The sequence below is a fragment of the Protopterus annectens genome, chromosome 5.part1 (assembly GCF_019279795.1).
Source record: "Protopterus annectens isolate FY-2018-M chromosome 5.part1, PAN1.0, whole genome shotgun sequence".
NCBI lineage: Eukaryota > Metazoa > Chordata > Ceratodontiformes > Protopteridae > Protopterus > Protopterus annectens.
The window spans coordinates 96,854,196-96,874,337 of NC_056736.1; positions in this window are offsets into that span (position 1 = coordinate 96,854,196).

Here is a 20,142-nt window from a genome sequence, read left to right on the forward strand (position 1 = left end):
AAAGGTCTGTTAGGTAGGTGTAGCCCTTTCAGATTATCAGGGTGGGGACCATGCTGGCTTGCTGTGGACACTGTTCTGTGAGTGTAAGGGTTAGTATGTCTCACATATTTCAGGCTGTGTTGTAGACACTGCAATGCATGTTGTTCTGTAAGCTGAGTATTCCTTCCTCCAGTGTCCTGTTCTCCATGTGTATATAAACTGACACCTACGACTAGTAATACTGTGTATATGGGTGTGTGTGCTTTCCTGTGGGGATTGTGGTGTAACTGGTATATAGCAGTGGCTCTTGCAATCTGTTGCTATGGCTTAAATATTTGGCCTTTACATTCACTCCTTGTATGCCTGCTAGGAGTCTTTCCTGTAATGTGTTGCTATGGTTTTCCTATTTTCCATTTACATTCACAGCTTGTAATGCTTGCTATATCTGTTTGGGCAGCAATTCCCTATGTGTTTGTTGTGGTAGGGTGTTACTGCATGCAGTGTGGTCTGGCCATGGTGTGGGCCTTGACACTTACAGGGGTATTTGATCATGCTGCTGAGCAGGCCTCAGATACTCTCCAGTGCATCTTTTTCAGCCTCATGGAATGGTACATAGCAGTGGGTTACTCCAATGACATATTCTGATACTCTGCAGTTGTGACTGTGGGTTATTTCAAGCATATGTATTAGTACACCATTTGTGCCATGCAGGTGGTGCATACCTTCAGTCAGTCATAGTTACCATTGCATGTGTAGTTACACCTTTCTGCCTACTGTTAGTACATTTGACAGGGTGTCAGTGGGGCACAGTTTACATTTGTTTTCACATCAGGGACATCCCTGTAACTCAGTCACAGTTGCTATGTCTGATCTCTTAACTATTCAACTATGGCAGTGTTTATCCTGCTCTGAGTATGTGTGTGGCTTGCCAGATGCTACTGTGACATTATTACCTAGTAGCTACCAACTAGCATGACTGTTTCTCAGCACACAGTACTATTTTACAAATCCACTAGATTTGACAGTAAATAAACATGACATGCTTTGTGTACTAGACTTGCTATATTCCCTTTACATTAATTCATACTATTTTATGATATATTTCTTTCAGCACAATGTTCTTGTATAGCAGTCATGGCTTAGTGGTAAGTCATGCAGACTACTGTTTCCAAGGTCCTGGGTTAGAGACTGAGGGAGGTATTTTGTTTTGCTGCTGAGTAAACTACAGGCCTTGTCATTCAGAGTGACTGAGGCACTTTTAAGCAGTTGTAAGCAGGTTAGCACTGGTTTGCGCGGCGCTCACGTATGCGCACTGCCGCTTAGCTTCGCGCACACCCGCTTACTACTACTTAAAAGTGCTTACTGTCGCGCACACCCGCGCTATTTTCTTTTAAAGAAAAGAAAATGGGGAGATAGGAAAGTGGTGAAGAAAGGGGCACAAAGAGGGTAGGACAGTAGGAAAACAAGCTTGGTTTTGCAGGAGGGATGTAGGAAAGGCCCATAGCTGCCCATTTCTTCGTCAGCAACAGCTGTGCATATGTTTGTAATTTGGTGTGAAATTTGAAACCTTCCACCCCTGAGAGAGGTGTGAGGACAACAATAATATCTGTTGTACAGCCAATTGTAATTGCCAGTTTACATGTCCAGCAGACATGTGTGCAAAATGGGCAGCTATGTATGGGGCATAATTTTTTTGTGGGTACAGAGTGCCTTTTTTTTTTTTTTTTTTTTCAGGTGAGAGTGGTATGTCAGGTACAGGAAGTCGGTATAGCGGGGGAGGTAGGTAGGGGAGGTTAACAGACAAGACAAACAAGACGCATACAGGGGTGGTGTATGACACATGTGGGGGGTTACACAATTGACGGGGACGGATGTTTGGATATCTCGAGCCCATGAGCCCACAGATGGCAACAGTGGAACTGAGATCCCCACCCATGGGCAATTGCCACTGTGCCTTCACTGCCCAGGGTGGGGCTGTCCTGGGGGCTGTGTAGGCCAGGCAGCAGACATGCCCGTGAGTTGTGCCACCCGTGCCTCAAGCTGGCGTAGGGGCACAAGCACAGCGTGCCGGATCTCCCTATGCACCACAGTCCGGACACTACAGAGGGTGAGTGGATGTTCTCCTCCGGCCACGCTTGCAGAGGGGGGATGAGCCCCATCCCCTGAAGCGCTTCCACCTGCAGGTGGCACAGGGCCACCGGAGGAGGGTCCAGCCTGGGCACTACTGCCAGGTGCACTCACCAGCTGAGGTGGGAGAGGTGGGTCCGCTGGAACCCGCCTTCCCTGTCATCCTATGTTTTGCATTATGTTATGACAGTTTGGGTTAGTAATGTACAATACCATTCACAATTAGTTGTAACAGCATGCATTAGTATTCCCATTAACCAAACACCCATAAATTTAAGCCATTGAACAGCAAGCATAATACATGCATAATTTGAACAGCAATACACAATCCAACAACATGCAGGGTTGATTTATGGCAACAGGCCATCAGATTTGGATGTATGAACAGGGCACATGCATCAACGTACATGCAAATATGTATGAACCAACAGGACAAATGTCCAGGGGTGTTAATTGTGAATGCACATACCCATTTCACGTGGAATGGATTATTTGTGGTTATAGGGTAGGGTGAAGAAATATTTAATTAACAACTTCAAATACCTATACATATGCTGTACATTTCTACTAGCTGCAGATATATACACACTACAGGTCTGACTACAGTTTCCTATGTGATAACTAATTCAGGTTGGTGATAGGAATGTTACTGCTACATCAATATACATTTCATATTTATTCATACACATTCATATCTGGCTCTGTTCAGCTACATCATCCTGCTACATTTGCTTTATATGGCTATAAACAACTGTGGATGCTTGGTATTTCAGACAACCATACTATCTGCATAAGTAGCTTACTCAGACTGGTCTGAGTAAGCTACTGTATCTGCATATTGTAAACATATCCAGATTTTGGGACACACATTCCAGCTTCAGTACTTTTTTCAACACATGTTGCTGTTTGGTTCTGCCTGTCACATTCATTTCATTCTGTACTGACTGCAGTATACTTTATTCAGGAGTTATTACTACTTTATTGGTGGATTCATACCTCTTTCTCACACTCTCTCACTTGTTTTATTTTTTTTACAATTCAGGATGGTACTTAATTCTAGGCTTTATTGACATGTTTTACTTTTAGTTATAACAATCCTTTCCAACAGTCACACTTATGTCATGTTTCAGAAATTCAACAAGGATATATTTCACACATGTGTTTTACTCAGCTTTTGCAGCTGTACTTTTCAGCCTGCTGCAGGTTATGTACTATTATATTACAGGTGGGACATCTTTATTTCAGACATGTTTCATTTTTATGTTTGGATTACAGGCTGCATCACACTTTTGTAATAAAGCAATACTTGCAAACTCTCTTACACTGTTACTTGCACATTTTATTAATTAGGGACTACACTGCACTCTTTTGCTAACTGTCATACTTACATATTTTTTTACAGTTACAGGGAGAGAATTACTGACCTGCCTGGTGGCGCAACTGCACCAGCCTATCAGCATAGGCTCGACGGTTCATGGAACGGACATCTGCAGCTGTAATATAAATGAAGTAATATTGGAATACACATCTCCATAATATCAGCTAGGTTAATTTCTTACATAAATAATTGCATGTAACTTACTCAGTAGTGGGGCGTTGGGCATTTGCCGGGCCTCCTGGATCCAACGGTTCAGTTGGTCCTGCTTCCATCTCTTCAGGTCCGCATGGTGGTGACAGACCTGTTCACCAGTCCTTGGTATTCCTGTAGCACTGGTGAGATCATGTGCCAACCGGTCCCACGCCTCAGCCCTGTATGCTCCCCACAGGACCTGGCCCTGCATGAGTTGGGCCTCATGATCATGGACGAGGAACCAAACCATATATTTGGACTCCTCAATGCCCCACCTCTGTGCTCGGAAGCAACTACCCTCTCCTACACCTGACATCCTGGCTGCAAGTCGGTTCCACAATCGGTTATGCTGTGTGCTCCCGCCTATGGGGCTTATATATGCCGTTTTTCCCACACTTATCTGTGATTGGCCATTTTGGAATTGTATCAGCTTCACAAAACCTGCTTTGTCATGCTCCTCTTTCTATTCATTCCTATATATATATATATATATATATATATATATGCTATTACTGCATTTCTAAGTGCAATTGTCATGGCTTAGTGGTTCAGTCCTTTGACTATGGTGCATGGTATCCTGGGTTCGAACTTGGCCATTGCTTTTTATATTTTATGACTGTCTACACAGGCTAGGAGGTGTGTCTGTGTAAAGGCAGTTTTGATACAGCTTGCTCAACGTTGCCCGCTGGTTAGCTTGTTGGCGCAGTGCACAGCTCTGCGCAAACGGATCACGCTGGTTTATGCATCGTATGGCTGTCAGCACGCATATTACGCTCAGCTCAGCTATGGGCACACAGTTTTAGCGTGTTAAAATGCTGCTCAACCCCGGGCACTCATTTTACACCTATTAAACCACTGCTCACCTACGGGCACTCATTTTACACCTGTTAAAACACTGCTCACCTACAGGCACACATTTTACACCTGTTAAAACACTGCTCACCTACGGGCACTCATTTTACACCTGTTAAAACACTGCTCACCTACAAGCAGATATCCTCAACTTGTTAGACTGTAGCTCAGCTATAGGCACATCTGCCATTTTCTTTTTTTTTTATCTCACATTTCTTCAAAATACATGGCCCATTTCATTACATTTTACATAAAATATAATTTTATATATGTACATATATGTCAGGGACTTGTTTCGTGCTTATTTCTCTAAAAATAAAAATTGATGTTGTGGGGGCTCGAACCATGACTGCCTCCTCTTCAGCCGACATCTCTACCACTATGCTATTGCTTCTTGGCTTACTTTGCATATTTAGTTCTTATATGCTTTTCCACTGACTGCTAACTGTGGCTAAGTGCCGGGCACGCCCGCGCAAACGAGCGCACTCACGGGCAAACATCTTTACAACTTATAAAAAAAAATATAAGATGTTCATTTATACATTTTATGTTCATAGTCTGTGGGGGCATGTGTTGTGTTGTGTTTATTCACATTTACACGGACTCTGTCGTGGGGGTTTACTTCCGGGACTTTTACTCTTCTGGGGGCGTGTCCGTTTGCAGGGCTCGCCCTACGGACACGCCCCCTACTGTCTTACATGACCGTGTTAGCCTTAGGTGTGATTCAGCATGCCCTCATGCATATGCATGACATGCTGACGTCACACAGTTTAACTGCAGCCTCCGTTTAAGCCTTGTAACTCTTACATGGAGGCTTTGTGAATCCTGCCCACAATCTTTTCTTACAAAAATGTGTATATATAAATATATATATATATATCTATATCTATATATATATATATATATATATATATATATATATATATATATATGTGTGTGTGTGTGTGTGTGTGTGTGTGTGTGTGTGTGTGTGTATACAGCGTCTATATCATATTATTGTACGATGTAAATAGCGAACATTATTTTATCGTACCGATAATATTGAAACAACAAAATATTGAACAAATGGAACAGCAAATAAACTTAAACACAAATTTAAATGGTGGGCTTCACCCCCCACCCCCTATGTGTGGGGCTGTGCCCTCCACATCCCTCTACTTAAATATACCAACTCCGAGATTGCACCATAGTGGAGGAAATGGCAAAGTCTCAAAGACGGCCCACCGAATTTTTTCCTTGGGAAAAAATTCGATGTTCCGTGACTTCGCTATTTTGCCATTTCAACAGTATCGGATCGACTAAATAGCATTCGCAATTTAGTCCATTCGATAGCATCATATAGACCCATGTGTACATTGTTATTATAATGTACGTATAAATCTCCTATAACTTGAAAGTATTAATTTTTAAAAAAAGTGAATGGAAAGTTTGTGAACAGGGAAAATATTCAAACACTTGACTCTTGTGTGATTAATGAATGGGTTCACAATTTTAACAACAAGAAAGATATTTTTTGCAAGGAGACTGTATTTGGTGAACACCATGACTACCACGAATGTTCCTTTCATATGAAATCTTTAAGAGAATAAATAAGAGGCTTGGAAGATATTTTATTTTTATTTTATTTAAGATTAAGAATGTTAATTTGGATATTTTGTATTCAGAGGAATGTTTAAGAAAACGTATTGTACCGCAATGTCTACATGTTTGCAAATACCCAGAGGGTTTTTCTTATGATACTGAAATGATTAACGAGTTCAACCATGCTTTGATGCTTGTGGCTTTGGGATTCTAAAGCTTAAGATTAAATATGCTAAAAGGAAAATTGAGGTTTTACTGGGGGAAGCTGAAAATTTGAGCAGAGTGATTAAAAAAAAATTATTGTTTGATTTTTATAAAGATGTTTATGAACATTCCTTTATACGTAGCAATAGAAGTTGTGAGGAAATTATTTTGAGGAAACAGAAAAATTTTTAGGGATTTGAAGCAATATTAATTAATAATAATATGATAAATAATAAGGTTTACGTTTTTAAAGGGAGAATACTTAAAAAATGAGTTCACTATTTAGAAAAAGTCAGTGTTATTGTGAGGACTGTGAGTGACAGAGATAATAAAAAGTGGGGGAGAAAACTGATGAAAATTCAATCTGTAATTGTGAACATGTAGGGTCTAACACCCCTGACCCCCTGAACCCTAAGGTTGGTTTAGATATCATTGAACCACCTGAAGTGGGTACTGAGGGGGACTTGAGTGACAACAACAATGACTCAGATTTTTCAACATCCAAGAGGAAAGGGAAGTGACAACCCAAGATGAAAAGGAAAGTAAAGGTATAGTTTTAGGGAATGATGGGGCTTCCATATTTTCAACCTTTGAATCTTTGTTGAAAACTGAGAAATCTAGGACACCATTTTTCTTCAGTTGAGGTTAGAACTGAACATTTTTTGCTCTTTCAGAAAGGTTTTAAATTTGTCCCCACATTTTTTTTTATGTTTATGACACACTTGTTGAATTAAAGTTGTTCACTATAAAATTGAATTTAGCTTTGTTATTTGACCATCAAAACCCTCGATTTGAGGCCCCCTTTAGGAAGCCCTGTACTAATAATCCTCATTTGTGTCCAGCTCTACAAGTGTTTGGGGAGGCTTGCATTTCAGATATATATTCTTTTTTTACAGATGAGAGTTAGAAAAAGAAGTATAGTAGAAGGTACACTCTAACTAAGGAAGAAATAGAACTTTTCGATGAGTTAGTGTACAACAAAGAGTTACGAATTATGAAGCCAGACAAGGCGGGGGGATGGTCCTGGCTGATACCTTTGATTATTCATACAAAATGTTGCAGATTTTACAGGACACTATGGTTTATGTTCCAGCATCTATTAATGAGATTAACATCTCTTTGAGAAAAAATAGATCTTTTTTTAGAGGACCTTTTATTAGAAAACAGGATTACCCCCAAGACATGTGAATCTTTGAAAACTGAGAAATCTAGGACACCATTTTTCTTCAGTATTCTGAAGATTCACATGAGCACTATTGATCCCTCATACAGGCCAATTGTAGCGGGTGAAGGTTCAAAGACACACCCAATAGCTGCCTTTCTTGATCATTCTTTAAAATACACTATCAAGTAATTTTCACATTTAGTGAAGAACTCATGGGATTTTTTAAGGAGTCTTACCCCTGAAATTTGTACTGGGGAATTTGGCTGTTAATCATTGATATTATTGACCTTTTTTCTTGAATACCGACCGAAGAAGGGTTGGATTTTTTTCTTGGATGCTTTGAATAGTACTAAAGTTTTAGAAGGAAAAGATTTAAATCTTTTTGTTGACCTTGTGAGAGTAGTGTTAGAAAACAATTATGTGTATTTTGAGGGGGAGACCTTTAAACAGATAAAAGGAGTCGCTATGGGGGCAGTGTGTGCCCCCTTATATACTAATTTAGTCCTTCTATATTGGGAGACAGCATTTATATTTAAATCGGAATTTATGAAACACATCAAACTGTACAGGAGGTTTTTGGATAACATTTTTGTCATTTGAGAAGGACCAGAATATGCTATTACAACAGTCATTGATTATTTGAACACTACTACTAGCTTCTTAAAGTTTACCTACAGTTACAACAATATTGGAATTGATTATTTGGATGTAAGAGTGGATATTATAGAGGGAAACTTGAAATCTAGGATTTTCAGGAAACCTACATTTAGTAACTCTTACTTGCCATATTCAAGTGCACATCTGTTTAAACAAAGAAAGAGTACAGTGAAAGGTCAGATGGTCAAGGCAGTGAGCATGACTTCTCAGATGGGTGACTTTATGGAAGAAGGGAAATTTATTTCTGGCCTATTTTTTGACAGAGATTACCCTGAAAGTTTGATTAATGAAGTTTCCCAGGAAATTATTAATGGATGGGGGAGTAAATATACACTCCTGTTAGGAAACGATGTACAGGTACCCAAGACTAAGGAGAAGAATGGAAATCATGAATTTATGAGAGCACTGGGATTAGAATATAATTATGCTTCCCACATGGTTAAGGACATAGTTCAAAACAACTGCAAGATGTTAAGGTTTAATCCAGAAATGGTGGAAAAATTAGGAGAGACCCCTAAGTTTGTGTTTAAGACCGGAAAAAAACTTAAGCAGACATTTGAAAGGAATAGTAGGGGCAAGGAACATAAAAGGGATAGTGGGACTAAGAAGTGCTGTAGATGTATGTACTGTAAGTACATTTTTGAAAAAGAGTCCTTTGCCTTGGGTAATAACGTTCAAAGCACAATACACTTTAAAAGGGGTAATTGTAATAGAAGGGGGATGGTTTATTTAGCTCTGTGTAAAGATTGTCCCTGTTTTTACATCGGTAAGACCGAAAGATCTTTGGGGAAGTGTATTTACTAGCACATGTACAGTATAAGAAAAAAAAAACATAATAATGCTTTGTTTCAACACCTTTTTACACAGCTGACACATACTGGATTTTTATTTGGAATTTTGGAGCAGGTTTTGGTTGACCCTGGATGGGGATGATTGGGAAAATTGGTTTTGTTGTAGGGAAGCATGTTGGCAGCTTAGATTAAATGCCATCACCGCCCCAGGGTTGAACAACCATATTTCCATTAAACCTTTTTTAAAAAATAAAACTTCCAGGTTAGAGGAGATTTATATGTATACTATAACAACAAAGTACATATATATACCTTTTTGTAAGAAAAGATTATATTTGATTTATGGAGTGCTCAGTTTTATTGAATACGTACTGCCTTTAAATCATTTTTTTTTTTTTAGTGAATTCATTTTGGGCATTTGGATTGTGCACATTTGCCCCTTTAAAAATTCTACCATTTTGTCACCTTTGTTTGAGAGAAGGGTATTTAAAGAGGATAGGAATGTCTGTATTTTATTCACTTTAAAGAAGTCCTGCATTGTAGCAGGATGAAAGTGCTTGTGTCATTGAACATTAAAAATGTTATTTTATTTCATTTGTGCTGCCATTGTTTCTGTGTGCCCTAACTGCTTAATTTTTACAGTGCTGTTATCTGACCATATTTCTGTTTTCTGAGGTAGGGAATTCATTTTTGCTATAGATAAATATGCATTTTTCAAATCTTGTTTTATGTATTTGTATTAATTAATTTTGCACAATAAAAAGCTTTTGACAATGAATGTATATATATTTCTTTAAATAATTTATTTGCCATTTCAGTTATATGTGTACTGTTCAAAATAATTTGTGTAGTGCTAAAAGTTAAACACTCAAAAGTTGGTTGATTGATTGCCTCTTATAGATCTTTTATGCTTTCAGTGGCTGTTAGGATGACAAGTTTCTCAGAATTATAAGCATGTCATGTTCTGGTACTATAGTAAAGTCATTCTCTGCCTGTTCTCTTGTGTTCTGTATTTCATTTTCTTTCTACTGTCTGTCCCAGTGGCTTTGGGCTTGAAGGACACACTGCTGCTTAACTAAAAGGACAGCATTATGCTGTGTTATTATTTATGTAGATGTGTGACTGAACGCTGCTTTCTTTAGAAAACACTTTGTGCTACTGATGTTGGACAGAGGTCTAATGGGTGGTTGTGGGCTAGAGGGTTCCACAAATCATATTTGTCTGATTTGTGCAGAGAGGTAACAACACTATCCTTGTGAAGGGTTCTTCATTTGCTGATAACATTTTTGTCACAATAACAGAAGTATCTACTAAAGTGAAATTGGGGAATTCATGTTTCAAAATATCCCTTTACAATTATTTATTAATGATATACCAAGGTAGTTAAATGCCTCTGTTAAGTGCAGCTTACACCCCAACATCAACAAATGAAGAGATCAATGCATCCTTTTCTCTGGAGAGTACTATAGCTGTAGATTTGGATGTGTTGAGTCACATCTTATGTGTTTTCCTCATCACTGTAGTGGTTGAGTGCTTATCTGAGGTTATTATCTGATGAGTCCAAGAGAACAGCGTCATCAACAAATGACAAACATGTCAATTCGAGCCCTTCACACTGAATAACTACCTAGACCTAACACTGTGTCTTGCAATAATGTCCATGAAAGTCAGAAGCAGGAATGGTGACAAGTCCCATCTCTAGCAAAGCCTAGTACCCTGCTTGAATGAGAACATGAACACCTCTATCTTTACATTCCTGTATGGACTGGAAAAAGCTCTGCATCATATAATCCAGCAGGGCCTCACATAGCATGTGCTGAGGCTTGAGGTCATAAGCCCTGTATGAATCAAAAAAGCCCCCAACCCGTCTCATAAGTGCGTAAGGAAAGAAATGGTCCACCAGACTATTGTTCTACTGTAAGAAAAACAGTCTCATTGGTTGGCTGAATTTAAGTTGTCAATGTTTGCTAGATCCTCCTTTTGAGCACTTCCCCATGTACCATTCATGGGCAGGCCGAGAAATATGATACTGTTCTATGTCAAATATGTTCTTTGGATTACTCTCCTAAAACCCAGAACCATAACCCCAGTCTGCCCATAAAAAGGTAGTGTTTATTTTTCCTGCGACACAGAAATGGGACATTAGCTTGTATGCCTAAGCCTGACCATCACAATTGACATCTTTGGCAGTATGGAGCAAAAGGTGGCACAGTCACCTTTGGTGCAGACTGCAGAGTGCAGAAGGCTATGGGTTGTACTCCATACCATGGAGATTGATTACTGACACTGCAGTGTATCATCAGAGGGGTGCTGCAAGTCTGTGTGTGCTGTCATCTGCTTGACCTGACAGTAGCTCAGGTAGATGTGAAAGATCCCACAACACTTATCAAAAAGAGTAGGGGAAGTTTTCCAGTGCCCTGGCTAAACTTCCCCTAGTAGTATAAGTGCCATCTTGAGTCTCCCCTGTAAAGAATATACTATCCTAGTAGGACTAGCCCAGTCAACAAAGGAAAAATAAATAAAAATAATAAAAATATCTCTTCAACACTTGTAACCTAGTAAGTATGAAGAAATTTAACTTCATATATATTGATAGATCATGACATAATAGAGATTTCAGACACTACCTCTTTATAGAAGGGCACATCATCTGGGTTAAGGATTTTCTGAAGATGATCATATTGCGTCCTAACAATGTCAAAAGTGGTGGTAAGAATTTCCTTCCCTTGTGTAAAACAGCTTGAGTGTTGGCATGCTTTTCCTTCCTTTGGTCCTGAATGGTTTTACTGACAATCTTTTCAAGAAGTAGTTTGTTCATCAGTTCTTTTTCAAATCTTATACAACCTATTGCAGTCTTCTTATCTAATTCTATAGATTATCACTTTGGCATGGTCAAGAGACTGATGCCTCAGTGCACCACTGACCTATGCTGTTTGGAATATTATGCTCCTTGTAGGGACTCTAAATCTGTCTGACTTCAGAGCCAGAGGAAATATGAACTCTTGAAAAGGTCTACATATCCGTAAGCAGACCCTAACAAGACTAAAGCCATCATGGCCCATGCCTGCAGCCATGTCCAGGGATGGTGTTTACTGCTGCATACTATGGAATTGATCATCTCACATCACCATCTTCAATGTGGAATGAGGAAATCTTTATAGTGCTTGATTTACAGCAGGCATATGTCATGTGGATACAAGCAGCCTGGGCCGAAACAAAGGAAACTGGTTTCAGGGACATACCACATCACTTACTTAATGGAGAAGGAGTGATGATAATGACATACATAAGATGGTACTGTCCTCATATAGACACACTCATTACTAGGCAGAGTGTAGGCCTCTGGAACCAGAGGTTTTAATTTACAACAGTCACTCACTTCTTCAAGGTCTACTTCTCATGAGAACAACTGGGAAGTTGTGTTGATCCTAAGAAGAATTGCAGGGTTATATAATTAGATTAGTTTCCATTTAATAACGATGTTGCTTCAATGCATTTATGAAACAAAGAAAAGACATTTCTAACATGTGGTTGTATCTATGTTCCAAACAGCTGGATAGATTATCAACTTTTTTTCTGGAGAATCTGTGATAGATGTTTGAAGGGTACCACAAAGATAACTGTTCAAAAAGACAGAATAAAGTGGTCAACCTTTATTAAAAATAAGTCAGAGAAAACAATGAAAACAGCTTGTATGTAGAGGGAAAAGCTGCATGTACCCACACACAAAGATGTTACCTTTCCCATTTCTAACACTTAATTATCATCACCACACGGTTACACAGCCTCAGGGCAAAGGCATCCTCCTTTTATCAGACTTTGTGGCCACTGAGTGAAATAAACTAATTTGTCATTTTTTCTTTAATGTTAAATAGCCTGATAGCTTTGGATGTGGAAGTGACAGAGACTTGACTTGTGGTGAAAAAGCAACACAAAGAAGTCTTCTGGTATTAATACACGGATCCAAAATAAGACAAACTGTTGGCTCAGGTTTGGTGAAGGTCTCACAGTATTACTTTCAAGAAGAATGGCCTCTGTCACTTCCACATCACAAGCTTTCAGTCCACGAGGCATTAAAGATAAGAAAAATGTCAAAATTAGTATCATTTATGCTGATAGAGAAACAAAAGCTAATGGCATACCAGAATAAAACAATATCACAATCTTGTTTATGTTAAGCTTTCAGTTAAAAAAAAATGATGGACCACATGACTGTTGATACTCTGCGGTGCAGTGGTTGCATTGTCACCTCACAGCATGAGGTTATCTGGTTCAATTCTTGGCTGGGGTGCCTTCTGTGTGGAGTCTGCATGTTCTCCCTGTGTTCATGAGGGTTTCCTCTGGATGCTCTGGTTTCCTCCCAGGTTACAAAGACATGGTCTGGAGCATTTCTCCCTGGGCCTCCACTAAAAACTGGCTCCGTTCCAAGTTGGACTTTCCCAGTAAACACATGTTAAATAAATAAATAATTTAAAAGAAACAAGTGGGAAATATAGAAAAACAAGTTGTGCTTTATTAGAGAAATGTAAAAAGTATTATCCCGCAGAAAAAAAATATAAAATTCACAATTGTTGAACATTTTGGAATTTGACTCCCCAACATTAGGCAGCATTTGGCGTTCTACTCCAGGCCTTTTACTTAATTCAGAAAAGTAGTGTAGTTTTGGTTGGCAAACAAGCCTAGGCCATTGACTATCACATAAATGAATCTCACTGAATGTCAATACAGTCTAGGTACATTCATAGGTGTGTACTAAGCTAATGGCCCTGGAGCCTATACAAGCCTAGCGTATAGAAGTGCCTTGGGATCATCAACCCCAAACAGTTCTTTGCTAAGCAAGTATCTGCTATAGCAAAGAAACCTTTTTATAACAGGCGGTTAATTATCAAAGGCCTATCCTCTAGAAATAGATATGACATATTCCCCATGTAGTCTACCATCACTGACTATAATACAGTATTTGGTATGTATCTCTGCAAACATAACACAACATGAAAGACCCTAATGTTATCTAACCAAGAAAATCCAAGAGCTTGGCCCCTTTATTTTTTATGCAGATCGACTAAAATCCCTTTCACTTTTTTCCATCGCATAGACACTTGTATGATAATTTTGCACTGCCTTCAGGGTTATAAATAGCCGTGTCTTCCTAGTTCTTCTCCAGAAGTAATGATAATGGTAAGGACATTCCCTTGCATGTCAGGCAGTGCACCATTTTTGCCTCTTTGCAGTTAAGTCCTGATGATTAGAAAGGTTCACCTAAATTTACTCCTGAAATTAATAGTATGATCGTTCTCAAGAAGGGATATAAATCTAATGGTTACACTCCCTAAGATGCATGACTAGGCTGTATACGGTCTTAATGACCACCTGTGTAGTACTCACTTATGAAGCTTGGCTCTGCTACAAGATTTCAATTGTGTGAGCTATTTTTTTCTCACTTTCATGGTATTTCTCTTTGGCCAGGGTTTGTGTGGCTGTGTACTATGTGGATATAAGTAAGGGGTAATGAGTTATTGCAGGGGACAAAAGCACTTTCTTCTAGTTAGCAGTTGAGTTTCACTTGATGTGTTGTTTGACTAGTGTGAGTTATACATGTTGCTGAGGGTGAGTCATGCATTGATTTGTCATAGTGCACTCTAAGTAGAAATAGTGTATAAAAATGAAACTAATAGCAAGTCAACTATTATGCAATTTCTGGCATTAAATGGTAGCAAGTGTGATACATAAAATGAAACTACATTTGTTTTTTGGATTATAACATTGGATGGCTTCTGGAACAGGAATGGTTTATGTTAATACACCACTTTTTGTTATGATTACACACATAAATACTTAAACAACATTATAAACAGCTAAACCACCAGTGGGTGAATGGTAAATGGATGAAGTTTCAACTCAGTGGTTTAAACTCATGGATGCTTTTCTCCCTGATTGCTGTTCTGCACAGAAAACGCTCCCAGTAGGATTTCATTCTGCACACTAGCAGTGGTAGCATTGCATGTCATATTTTCACTTTTTTGTTGTGTATGTGTGTCTGCAGAGTCAGTATGTGTGTGTGTGTGTTAAATTATTCCTCATGTTGAATTCCTGCCCATTTAAAATTAACCTTTCTGCCCTTGATGGAAATGCCATCAGTACATAGGTGAAGATTCCAATTCACGTGAAACAGAGCCCCTCCCTGACCCTCTTCAAATGCAACCTAGATCAATTGACACATTCACTCCTGGGATGGTGCCCATGTCCCTCCTGGACAGAGGAAGTCAATATTAACTACCATAGACCCCTACCTCTGCAAGCTTCACTAACCTAATGACAATTGGGGCAACTAAGGATAAATACGGCTAGGCTTGTAAGGGCTCTAGGGCCATCAGCCTAGTAACCTTCTGTGACCCTATGAGAACTTTGGAAAACAGCATGTCAGTAAATTTGTTGGGAATGCTTTAAGATTATGACAAAACTAATGAGTCTTCAAGAATATGGTAATATTAATATTTTAATAATAAGGGTGCAACTTAAGGTCAAAATAAGGTTGAAATTAAAAAAAAGTTCAATATGTGCATTTTATGGCACAGTTTCTAGCAAGGAAAAGGAGAATAAGAGAGATATTTTTCATTGGCAGGAGTTATATGAACTAGTTTATTGAATCAGATATATGGAATGTGCTGCTTTGGAGCATGACTTTAAGTTGACAAATTTTTTGTTTATTCATGATTTATCAGTATTAACCCATAAATATCAGACTCATCAAATACACTACAGTGCTAAGTGCAAGATCGTTGAATATCTACATTTATACCTGTATATATATATATATATATATATATATATATATATATATATATATATATATATATATATATAGAAAGAGAGTGAGAGAGGGAGAGAGAGATGGATGTACTTCACAAGCCTGAAGTTTCAAAACGTCAAACTGAAAATGGTCAAGATAATAAGATCAAAACAAAAAAAATTGTTTTACATTTTTAAAGGGGAACAAGTCGCCTGTACTCCCCACGTCCCCCAATAAATAAATATACCAAATCCAAGATTGCACTACAGTGAGGAAAACGGTAACTCTCCTGTTCTACAATGCACAACAATCTCCATTCAAAAAGCTCAAAGTTTCAAAACTTCGATCTTATGATCTTGGCCATTTGCAGTTTGAAGTTTTGAAACTTCAAGCTTATATATGTATATATATATATATATATATATATATATATATATATATATATATATATATATATATATATATATATATATATATATATATATATATATATATTTATATATATATATATATATATATTTATATATATATATATGGATCTAAGACTTTAGATTGGAAGATCAAAAGTCCGAATCCATAATCACTGAAAAAGCGCTTTCATTAAAGTATGTTTAAAAAAAAAAAAACATTAAACCTACTGCTATGCTCCCCACACCCCCTTACTTTAATATTCTCACTCCGAGGTTGAACTACAGTGAGGAAAAGGGAATTTTCCCTTATCTGCACTGTAGAACGACTGGCACAACAAGCATACTTATCCAAAAGTGCTGCTTCGGTGAACAACACTTTCAGTTAAGCATGCTCGGTGATTTTGGTTTCGGTGGAAAGTGCAGTCGGGGATCTGTAGGGATCCCATATATATATATATATATATATATATATATATATATATATAAACATTTTAATGATAATAATAATTTTTTAAGCTCCAGTTTTGCAACTTCTGGACAACATGACTGAAATATGTGAAAGAACATCTTTAAAAGTATAAGTAAATATGAGTTTGAACATGTTTATTATTTATTTGTTTACTGTGGTAGTGCACTGATCCATGCGTACCTTTTTCGGACTCAGGTTGGTAGCACTGTCTGGGTAAGTAAATTACTCAGTGCCACACAGTAGGTAACAGTAGGTAAAAGGGGATCAAACCCTGAGCTACAGGAAACAATTCATTAACAGCCTGTAACCTTATTAGTAATTGCCAGCACCTTTAAGCAGTATTATAATAACTTAAAAATTCACAATCTTTGACTTTTGTTCAAATCATGCTTTGGAAATATTTCCTTTACAGTGTCACATACATAATGAGACATATGCAGTTGTTCATGCTTATAACCGAAGCAATTTATATATATAAAAAAGACATCTGAGACTATTAGGTTTATCTGTGTAGAGATGGTGTAACAGCTATAGTACCTGTCAGGGGAGGGAGCTATGGCTTGGGATTTAGTGTCTCCAGGCCTTGAGGACATCAGACTCTATTAATCACAGTGCAGCAGAGCAGGTGCCCATATATCTGTGTGCCAAAGCCCTGAGTGATTCACAAAGGGATGATCACAATGGGATAAGAACATGTGTGCAGTCCTTCCCCTTGTTCATAGGATCATAGGATCACAGGATCATAGGAAGTTACTAGGCTAATGGCCCGAGGGCCTTACAAGCCTAGCCAAGTTTTGCCTTTGTTACCATGATTAGCACCTATTGCTCCTGTCCAAGAGGGACACAGATGGAGCCCCCAGGGTGAATTTATGGTTACCCATCCAATCATCAAGATTGTGTTTGAAGAGGGCCAGAGGTGCTCTGTTTGATGTGAAGTGAGAGTCTATTCCAAAGGTGTGGTAACCTCTGGGAGACAAATATGTCTCTCCATAGATTCTATTGATATCACATACCAGGTTTAGGTCTTTAGAGCAAGTAACCCATATGCCATTTGACTTACGGATGCGCAGCATTTCCAATAAAGTGGGGTCAGAGATCATCTTATATGCAAGGCAGGGATCACCTCTTAGTAGTCTGCATGAAACAGAAAAAATTGACAGTGATTTCAGTTGATCCACATAAGATAGCTTCTGAAGACCTTGAATTTTCTCTGCGAGGAACTTTTGTGATCTTTCCAGTTGCTGCACGTGCTTTGAAAGATACATGGCAAAAGAGGAGTTTTACTCAATTATTGGCCTAATGAGTAAAGAGTACAGAGAGGTGATAACTTCACTTTTTCTCGAGGCAATGCCCTTACTTATGAAGTGAGCCATATAGAATGCCTTTCTTACCACTCTGGAGACATGGTGATCAAAGGCAAAGCTGCTGTCAACTTGAGTGCCCAGATCTTTCACCATTGAGTGCATACTTAGGATATTGCCATTGATGTGGTAATTTGCAGGAAAATTGCTCTTGCTGAAAGGGATGAAAATACAGTTTTTTATATTGAGTTTGAGGCCATGACTTTGGCACCAATCATTTGTTTGAAATATGTTGACATCATTGGGAGATTCTATGACCGCACCCGGTTTACAGTCGTCAGCAAACCTAGTCAGCAACAGTCCTTTGGTTTTAGCTTGTACTTTGGAGAAATAGATTCCAAACAGTAGAGTTCCCAGGACTGATCCCTGTGGAACACCACTGGTAACAGGTCTGCTGTTGGAGGTGGATTCCCCTATTTCGACTGTATGGCTTCTATCAAAGTGTCAGTTTGCAACTCACCTTAAGATATAAGGGTTGATGTCTAGCTGGGAGAGTTTGCCAATGATGCCTGAGTGAGGGATAGTGTCAAATGCCTTGGCCAGGTCTAGGTAGGCTGTATGCACAGAATTCCTCTTATCCAGCCCTTGTGACTGTGTCGAAGAAGTCCACCAGGTTTAATAAGCATGATCTCCCCTTGATAAATCCAAACTGGTAGGATCTAGTGTTTGGAGATTACCTATATCATTGTTGATAAGGTCCATGATGATTCTCTCCAGGCATTATAGATAAGGCTTGTCAGGCTAATAGGTCTGTAGTTCCTGGGGTCAGTAGAAGAACCACTTTTGTGCAGGGGCATAACGGTTATGTTTTCCATTCAGCTGGGATGAAGCCAGTGCTTAGATGTGATTAAAAAGAGTAGCCAATGGTGATGCTAATTCTTGTTTGAGCCCATGTAGGTCACAGCCTGGGATGTTATCAGGTCCCATTGATGCTGTGTTTTTGGCCTTAGAGAGGGTGTTTATGACCTGCTCTTTAGAGATACAAGGTAGGGGACAGGTGGTAGGGATGTCATGAAGTACGTGTGGTGGGGACGGGGGAGTGAAGTTTTCACTGAACCTGTTGGCTACCAGGTTAGCTATGTCCACCGCCTCATGTATGTGTTACCATTAACTACCAGTTCTGCACAAATGTGAGCCTTACCTTTTAGGTTATGGATGTAACTGAAGAACGCCTTATGGTTGCCTTGGTTGAGGACGCTAACTTGGATTCATAGTTTGCCTTGGAGGGCTTCACAGGATGTCTTATTTGCTTTTTTAAACTGAGGAGGGAGTGTCTCCAGTTTACACCCCACTCCTTCTTACTCTTGGACAGCAGTTTCTTCCTTTTACTGTAAAGCCTGTTAATGGTGGTTGCCCACCAGGCAGGTTTGCTTTGCCTTGAAGAGCTAGTTTTGGTCCTAACAGAAACTGCTGAGTCAATACAGTTATACAGATGCTTGTATAGGGCATTGGTGTAGAGCTCTACATAGTTACTTGTTCTGTCTGAAGGGAGAGGTGCAATGAAGCTATTTATACCATCCTGTAAGAGGTTATAATCTGCTTTGGAAAAGTTTTTTAGTCTAGTTGCTACTAGGGAGGGTCAGGTGTGATAGTTACCTCAAAAGAGACTAATCTGTGGTCAGATCTCACCAGGGATGAACTCACAATGGGAGAGCTACAGTGGTCTCCCATATTTGTAAGCACCAGGTCCAGGATGTTGGCGCCCCTGGAGGGGGTGCCAACCAGTTGATCCAGGTCATTGGAGTTGACAAAGTTGAGGAACCTTTGGGCAGGTGAGTATGAGCATGAGTAATTCACCCAGTCAATTCTAGGGTAGTTAAAGTCACCCAGAACTATGGTGTTAGGATGTATCCTGATAGACTCAAGTTGATCCAAATAGGCAGAGGGTTTCCTGATTCATGGAGGGGTTTTGTAGCTGGCAATGCCTTGAATAGATGTCCTACCAATAGTTAATTGCACCTGAAGTATCTCTAGGGCATTGCACTGTTTGACAAATCTGGAGGTGTATTTATCCTTGATGAATATTGATACACTGCCTACTTTAGTTTTCTTGCCTTCAATTTGTGGCCTGAACGTGTGGAAGGAGGTGTAACCCGGTATGGCTGGGGTGCTCTCCACAGCCTTGAACCAGGTCTCCGTGACTGCACAAATGTCTGCGTCCTCCAGGGTGAGGACTGCTTCCAGTG